Source organism: Siphateles boraxobius, unplaced genomic scaffold (genome assembly GCF_051911475.1).
Source record: "Siphateles boraxobius isolate OS27281-9 unplaced genomic scaffold, OSU_SipBor_1 24, whole genome shotgun sequence".
NCBI classification, from domain to species: Eukaryota; Metazoa; Chordata; class Actinopteri; order Cypriniformes; family Leuciscidae; genus Siphateles; species Siphateles boraxobius.
Window position 1 is genome coordinate 10,457,161 of NW_027508855.1, and position 9,169 is coordinate 10,466,329.

General features: G+C 35.9%; 1 long non-coding RNA gene across 1 annotated transcript; it reads left to right on the forward strand.

Annotated features, from left to right (window-relative positions):
- Nucleotides 1–6,174: 6,174 nt before the first annotated feature.
- Nucleotides 6,175–8,662, forward strand: LOC143749023 (uncharacterized). The gene is made up of 2 exons (XR_013206868.1): nt 6,175–6,343; nt 6,433–8,662. It is a non-coding gene; the product is annotated as an uncharacterized LOC143749023 (long non-coding RNA).
- Nucleotides 8,663–9,169: the final 507 nt, after the last annotated feature.

Genomic DNA, 9,169 nt, shown 5'->3' on the forward strand with positions numbered 1-9,169 from the left:
CAACGCTGGCAGTCTGCCCAAGACGTGAGCACTTGCGAGAACTCAAGACGGTATCAACAAATTCACGTGTATCCTCATATCTATGGTGTATCCCCTAGCGTAACCATGACAGATTTTACGACCGTAGTAGAAGACAATACTGTTTCCCAACTGTAGGGGGACCCCGAGAGCAAAAACTACATGGTGCAGCTTTAATGATTATACCTGTGGCCAATCTCTGTGTTTGGATATAAGAAGCCACGTCTCTTTGATCCAGACATGTCCTGTGAGGAATTGTTGAGTTGTTGACAATAAGTTCCTTTTAGCTTGTTTGATACGTTTGATATTTTGAATAGGCCTATGTTGTATTGTAGTTTATTTAGTTTCTTTGATCCTACATATTTATTTAATTTGTTAAAGCTGGTTTTAGATGTATGATTTAAAACTTATGTGTTTGTATTACATTAATTGTTTATATTGTATTTATGGTTTTATTAGAAACCAACAATTACCATCATTTATCATAATTGAGAAATGTATATTACAACACGGAGAAAAAAAGATAGATGACTGAATGAGTTTTAATGGGCACCATTCCGGTAGCAACAGTTAAATCAGCCTAAAATTCCTTAAAAATGTCTACATATTTATATTGTATACAAAGTTGTATCTCATTAATGTAATTTCTATACTGTTTACAAGCATAATAATAACATTTAAAAAAATTACTCACGTTAAAAATTACTCACTTTATACCATAAGAGTTGCTATTTTATGTCATTTTCACAATTATTAACAACTTTAAAGATGAACACACAAATTCAGTAATTATAATCTATCAACATAATATTCTGGAATGTGACATTCTGAGACATGCTTTGGAGGTAATGTTTCATAACTAAACTTCTTTGTGACATTATTCAAAGTTTCTACTTCATTGGACAGAAAAAATATATTCTTAGAGATTACCTTTCATGTTGTGTGTAGCTGTTTGTGAATGTAAAAGGTCTGCAAACTTCAAAGTGCATGACAAATAGAGTTATTGTCTCTGAACGAAAGAACCGATTCTGTACTGCTTTTTGTAACAAATTTGCCTAATTCCAGCCTTGGTCTTCATCAGCTGTCTGTGAACAACGTCTACAAACACTGTAGTTGTAGCTGAGGCCTGGAAGAGTTTAGTTTGTGTGGTCGACATATCGAGAAGATGCTGTTTTCTGCACTGCTGAAGCAAATCGACTTTGCGTGCACTTCCAAAGGATGAGGGTGTGAAGAGTCAGTAAAACCAACAGCATTGTTACTGTTTGCTTCACTATACGTGCTGAGGAAGCCTCCAAAGATGAAATTCAGATATGTTATGGAAGTTTAGTTTCCGACACACGCTCTAAGCGGTGGACCAATCACAACAGACTGGGCCATCTGACTAATCAGAGCAGAGTAGGCTTTCTGAAAGGAAGGGGTTTAGAGAGATTGAATCTTTTATTGAAAAAAGGTTTTGACTTTGAATATATGTTAAACTATTGTAGCACAATAGGGGCACTTTAAATACAGCACAACAATGTGTTTTAGGACATATTTCTGCATTAGTTTACACTTACTTCATTTTCTGGACATACCTCTATGCAACTTTGTTGTTGTTTTGTTGTTGACACATTGTTTTACCATTTAATGTGAAGTTGGTAGTAATTATGGTAAGATAGGTGGAGTATGGATGAAGCAAGCATGTGATTTTCATAATGTTGTGGAGCGCAAGGCAACAGGACTGGTTGTCACTCATCGATACAGGCAGCAATCTTTTCATTAAAAGCAGATCTTATGTGAGCTGTCCTTTATGATGCTCAGCTTTGACCAGAATATAGAGTATAGCTGCTGGTCAATGAACTTCATCTGTTTGCTGATCTACAGTGTTTAGTCTCTCAGCTCACGAGGTGGTTCTGTTTAGTGTTGTTGACAGAGGCTTTGATTTCTCTGTGAATCTTCATAAGGCCCAAAGTCAACAAAGTACAGCATTGATTCATTTTTTAAAAATTTTTTTTTTTTTGGTTTAAAGAAATTTAATTTTTCGAAAGAGCTGCCAGTGTCGCACCACCTGATATCTGCGTTAATTACAATTGACTTCTATCTAATATATTGTAATACTAAACTTTTTTCCCTGTTTTAACTTGTGCTTGAAGATTTATTGGGTCAAGACACCATTTAACAAATAAAAAGCTAATAGAGAATTTTTAAATACAAAAACAAATCAAAACGGTTAAATGAATGTCTCAGTGAAGAGACATTAGGGAAGAATGTTCTTTTGCATTTGGAAACTCCTTTCTTCCTTGAAACAAAGTCGCTTTTCATGGCTCGCTTTAATGTCCATTCATAATTTTTTATCAATCTTGACTTTTTATCAAGTCCTTCAAGGTTACAGAGCGCTGAAGCTGTATCTTGTACAATTAGCGCACACACACACACACACACACACACACACACACACACACACACACACACACACACACACACACACACTCACACTCACACACACACACACTCACACACACACGGAGACATGCACAAGGAAGAGAACACAGAGAACAGAAGTTATTATAAAGCATAGGCAGATAAACACAAGGTAAAATAAATCTATAAGTTAGGGTTAGGGTGATTACGTCTACTACGGAAGCTTTTTTCCGTCACAAAATAAAAAATAAAATAAGTAATAGCGACTTTTTATCTCAGAATTCAGACTTTTTTTCTTGTCGTTGCGAGTTTATATCTGACCATTCTACTAAAAAAGTCAGAATTGCGTGATATAAATTTGCAATTCTGACTTTTTTCCTGTAATTGCACGTTTATATCTCGCAGTTCTGATGTTATTTCTCAAAATGTTGAGTTTATATCTTGCAATTCTGAGTTTAAAAAAGTCAGAATTGCGAGTTTATATCTTTACAAAATAAAATTTTCTCAGAAGTGCGAGATATAAAGATTTTTATATCTCTAAGAAAAAAAGTCAGAATTGTGAGATAAAAAGTGTTTATTTTTTTATTCTGTGGTGGAAACAAGCTTTCATTATACAGCTACTTTAATGTGCACTAAAATTATCTTATATTTCTAATTCATGAGATGTGCTGTTTACGGTGTGTCAAAGGATGCGTCTAGGGATACCGCCTAGAGTTCTTTAAATCAACCACGGAGGACGTTAAAAGCCAGTTTTAACTTTATTTTCATTTCTCCCAAGCCAGACAAGTGCAAGGTGCTCACAGGTGCCAAAAATATAAAAATTCAAAAAGAAAACACTTAAGAAAAACTTCAATATACAAAAACAAAAACCTTGGAGCAGGTATCACAATTCAATCAGAGCACTCAGCAGATACTGCCCACACTACCACCAGTTAGTGATCTGACATTTGAACCGAGGCGTCGGAGCTTGTGTCGAGAAAAAATGGGCGTGCCATATGAAGCCGCGGTTCGAGGCTTGTGTTGTTGACGTGAAAATCACGTGACTAATGACAAACGAGGCCTCGGTTTGTGTGGATACGTCATCGGTTCGGTCTGAGTGTCGCTTTCGGATAAAGGGGGTTCGAAACTCGCGCCACCTTGTGGGTGTTATCAGGAGTAGTAGAAGCAGTTGTAGTAGTGTCAGAGAGTCAGAGAACTCTCATTGTCATTGTCGTTATTGAGTCATATAGCCTATGTTAGGGCTGTTTATTATTACATAGTCTATCAGGTTAGAATATAGAATATTGTTATTATTAATTATAGTAGCTATATTATAGTCATATTATATTAATGAGATAAGATTATTTGGATTGCTTTGAATTTTTAGATCTGGATTCTGAACTGCTTTTTGTTTTGTATTGCAATTTTGGATTTGTTTGCTTTTTGTGACTCTTCCTTTTTCCTGGTAATGGAGCTGGCAAGAAAGAGGAGATCCTCCCCTGTCTGGGCTCAACAGAAGCATAAGTATCCTCATTTATAGCAGCTGGCACTGGCATTTTTATGTTCCCCTACATCCTCTCTTCCTTGTGAAAGGATCTTTTCCAAGGCTGGAGAGGTTTTGTCCAAGAAAAGGAATCGTCTAAACCCCAACACACTTGAAAAAATTCTGTTTCTCAATAAAAATCTATTGTAAGCCTTCCTTCACCCACCCCAAACTGCAGTTTGCTCCTCTATATCCCCAGTCCCATAAGCATAACACTGCACTAAAACTAGTAACAGTTCACTGCACAAACCCCCCCAGAAACAATTCTTAACTTTTTTCCACCCCAGACTAATATGTTGCAGTTTGCTTTATTACACTCCCTCCACCATAAGCACTGCACTCAACACAGAGTCACTTTTGTTGTTCATACTGTCACTATCCAAACAATTTATGAATAATTAATTAACTGTGTGTGTGACAGTTGTCTCTGCACAAGTAAATTCAGACAGAGAAAGCCAGGCTACATATTTTATACCCAGGCAATGGACAAATGTCTGCTCAAGTCTTTTTATTATTGCATATGAAAGGCTACAGACATTAACAGTGAGAACTAAATAAATAAATAAATAAATAAATAAACAAATAAATAAATAAATGACACAGAAGAGAGGGGGGGGGGGGGGGGGGTAACAGGGACATCATAAGTCTGCTCAGGCCATTGGTTCAGAATTAATTAATTTGTCTGCTATTTCTTTGCACAGTAGCTAGGTGTCACTAGTGAGCAATGCTGAATGAAGCTTCGAGTAATGAACCTTTGGGTGAAGTAATGGGCTTCGAGGTCTCAGTGGTTCAGGAAGCCTCATTTTGCCATCACTACCACCAGTCATAGACTTTTTGACCACTTCCTGGTGTGAGAATTTATACACATGGGTACAACCATTTCTCAGCAATTATAACATGGCAAAATATTAAAAACCATAAACGTGGGGGTCCTTCGGGCCAAATGGACCCGACGCATTTAAATATATATATATTTTTAAAATCATAGCTTCATCGGAATGGTCTGAAATTTGGTGACTTTTTTGGTACTTGGTATATGAACACCCAAAAAAACTGGGGACAGGATTTGAATAATCTAAGTGGTTGTAAAAAAAATTGTCACACTCAGGACCTCCGGGTCCAAATGGACCCGCATAGGAAATGAATGGCAAATTGGCAAAAATGTGAAAATACCAAGTTTTTTTGTGCGTACAATCTACAAATCAGCCACGATCCAGAAAAAAAGCACACAACAGTGAAGGTGTGAATCTATAAAACATCAAGAGGGCAAAACAGACACATCCACACACACACTCACCAAAAACACACTTTTATACATAAACAAACTAATAAATTCAGATTACATATGTGTTTTGCATTTTTAAAATGCTCAGTTTGTCCACCAGATGGCATCCATCTCATTTCAAAAATTGCTTTCATGAGATCTAGGCTTGACTCTAAAATGAAATACAACTTTAAAAAAAATAAAAAATATATTTTTTTTTTATTATAATTTTCTATTATATTCAATGGGAGGAAAACTGGGGGGAAATGGGTCATATTTATTGCATAAATATTAATTATAAATCATAAAATTCTCAAAACACCAAAAAAGAAAAGAAAAAATATTATAAAAAACAAGTAAAAAAAAAAATGATGATTTTCTTTTAATAAATATGAATCCCACCCCCTCCGGCCCATTTGGACCCGAAGGTCCTGAGTGTGACTCTGAAATGAAGGACCCCAGAGGGTTAAAGATCAAGTAACCCCATTTCCTTCAACACACACATTTAAATACACAACACCAACTTCAGTTCAACACTAATTATAGAAACTATAATTACAATTAGACATTAATACCTTCGTCAAACCAATTCCACCCCTTACCCACCATACTTGTTATCTCCCACTCCCATGATGCAACACAGCACAGGTACAAAAAGCATGACAAAAGTCCATTCTGTTTTTTTACTCAAATCAAGATGGCCGCCACCATGTATGCTGATCCAGGTGATAGTCAACAGTTTGTGAAAAGCTTAAATGTCCACTGGGTTAGTGTTCAGGTGGCCAGCCTGAGACACAACAGTCTAGTTTAGAAATATGTTTATGTGAGGATGTGTGTAAGCCATCTCTTCCTTCCCTGGTACATCAAGGTAAATAAAGCGTCTTTTACAAACCCAAGTATGTGGTCATGTGTTTCAAGAAGGGCTAACAAGGGGAACACAGGGAACAGAGGGTAGCTCTGTGACATGGTGGCACAACATATTTGTGATCCTTAAAATAATGAAAATGTGATCTTTGCAGGGCAAGACAATCACAGATGTTCAAAAGGAAATTAAAACAAGTTACTGGCCTGCAATGAAGATGAACTGGAAGGTTTGGACCCCGTTTCAGTTTATCAACATCAACTATATACCTGTACAGGTAAGCACAAGAGCATGACACCATTTCCTCTCTTTCAGACTGATCTCTGGTTCATTATCTCACTTTAGTTTCTTTTACTCTTTTCACAGTTTCGAGTGCTGTTTGCCAACCTGGTTGCCCTGTTCTGGTATGCTTATCTAGCCTCTGTTAGGAAATGAAACCACAAAACGAGTGACAGCTACAGTGAGCCTAGGTTGGTTTAAGATGAATCCAGTTTGTGCCTTTAAAGGACTAATTCGTAGCACTGTTTTAAATATCTTCCAGAACAACTGACAGGGAATATTGGTCGTCTACTGTAAAATAACTGTAGATCAATATTGAGATAGTACTGCTACTTCCATTATTGAATTATTGCCCTGAATTTAATTATTTTAGAAAAAATCTGTCACAAGATTTATTATGCTCATACTGTAACCATTACATTACAAACTCATATTAGCATTTACTAATACTAGTATTATCTTCACTCTTTAACAGTTTTTTCTAAGATTAACATAAATAGCAGTGACCTTGCTAATATGTTACTTGTATAGCCCTGATAAAATGAGTTTCTGAGTTTCCTTTTCAGTGATTATTCAGCGACTTTCTGTTTCCATACTTCAGAAAAGCTGTGAGAATGACCGGCCATAAACATGACGTAGGGAACAATCATCAATGGGTGTGTTCAGGGCTTTAATAAACATGCATGAGAATTACGTCATAGTGGAATTATGTAGATTGAACCAACTTCAAATAGTGTACAGTATGGCCAGATCTTTGTTCCTTAATGCTTTTATTATTATTTATCATTTGTGTAATATGTATTAGCCTAAATATGCAATTATACAATGTATTTTCCTTGATCAAATAATGCTCATGTTGACTTCATTTGTTGCCACGAAGTGTTGTCAAGTGCAGTGCAGATATTGTGGATATTCAACATCACAAAAATGTTTCGTTGACAGCTACTTACACAACCTTCATTTTCCATTCTGCTCATGAGTTAATCATTGGAAAGATATGGTATTTCCCATTGTCATGTGACGAGGGAAACCCAGATAAGCCGAAGCATGCCATATAAAGCAATCACACCCAGCCAGTCTCGTATGTGTGACAGTGTGACAATCTGTTTTGATCATTTTACATTTATAATTTGTCTTATAATTATGTATGGTTTCTGGAGACATGTACTAAAAAGAAAGGCAATGATATGTCAATGAAAAATATACTTTAACTTTGTTCAGATGTATCTTTGTCCTTTCATGCAATTCCAAGAATGTCTTCATTAATATCCTACATTCTTGGGCCTGAGTGTAAACATCTTATGATGTGCCTGGCATTGTTAATTGTGATCTAGGTGCAGTATATGTTTTTAAATGTAGCCTACTCTGTTTTTTTTTTAAATATAAGATTATTTTGTTTACAATGGACTTAGCCGGGGCCTCAGCAAATTTAAAAGGTAGCCTCAAGATAACTTCTAATCATTTAAAATAAAGAAAAAGAAGTATTAATATGGGCTAAATATCAGGATATTTCTTATTTTAATTCACCCCCTCAACATTTGATTTTTTGTTTTCTTCTCTGAAGAACGAGGGTTCCAATCTTGGAAAACCTGGATAGGTCACCTACCCTTATTGTAAATTAATAAATTAATATTAAATTCATTTAATGTACAATTCATTATGTATTTGTAATAAAAGTCAAAAGTAGACCTGGAACGCCTGCCACCCCCCAAAGTCTTATCCCAAATGTACAGAGAGCCAACTACAAAGTTGCCTGCTATAAGAGAGCAGAAGAGGAAATAATCGAAAGCCCCAAACCATATGATCCAGGCATGAGCTGGGAGAAGACATGAGAGAAGGAGGTGTTGGAACCTGTTTGGACAATTGGACCCATGCTCTCTAATTCTCTTGTTGAGGTACTGGCTTGGAGAGCAGAGTCGGAAGAGCAGGCAGCTCTTAACAAGGTAGCTGATTACAACAACAACAACTTGTCTGTGGGTGAAGAGGATGGAGAGTATGAACATAATGATGAGGATGAAGTGCTGGAAGAAATAGACTTAGAAGATCTCTTCAGTGATGATGAGGAAAATTTGCAGTTTAGGTCAACTTTTATTATTTATTATTTTTTGGCCATAAATGAAAAAAACAGTGTCAATATGTTGTCAAATGTCAAAAATAACCATTACATTACATTTCTGGGGTCAGAATTGTATAGAAAAATTTGTCCATTTGTCTCTGTAAGTTGTTTACATCAAAAGTTATGCCACTTTATATCATATTTAGATTTTTTGGGTTTGGTGCAAAGGGTTAAAAATAAAGCATTTTGGATATTATTTCAGCTTGGTACCCAATTTAATCTTAAAATAGACACTTGAATGATAAGGAAATAACAGGTCCTGAAAAAAATCACCCTATGCGCTTGAGAAAACGAAAAAATAGTTGCATTGCAAGTTCCATTAAATTCCTGGGGTCAGAATTATATGGGAAAATGTGTTCATTTGTCTCTGTATGTTGTTTACTTCAAATGTAAATGTTTTTTGATTTTTCGGGTTCCGGTCGGGTGCAGCAAATGGGTTAAAAATGAAGCCTTTGGGACATTATTTCAGTTTGGTACCTGTCAAATTCTGAAAATAGATATTTTAAGGATTTTAAAAAGGTGCGTAGACCCCTATCTCCTATCTAGAATTATTTAAAAAAGACCCCTATCTAGAATTATTTAAAAAAAATCCTTATCCAGTAAACCACAAACTTATTGGGGATGGGACTATGAATGATGATGTGGACAATGAGAAGCCTTTAGAGTCAAAAAGTTAGAGAACCAATAAGTCGATAACAACTGCAACTC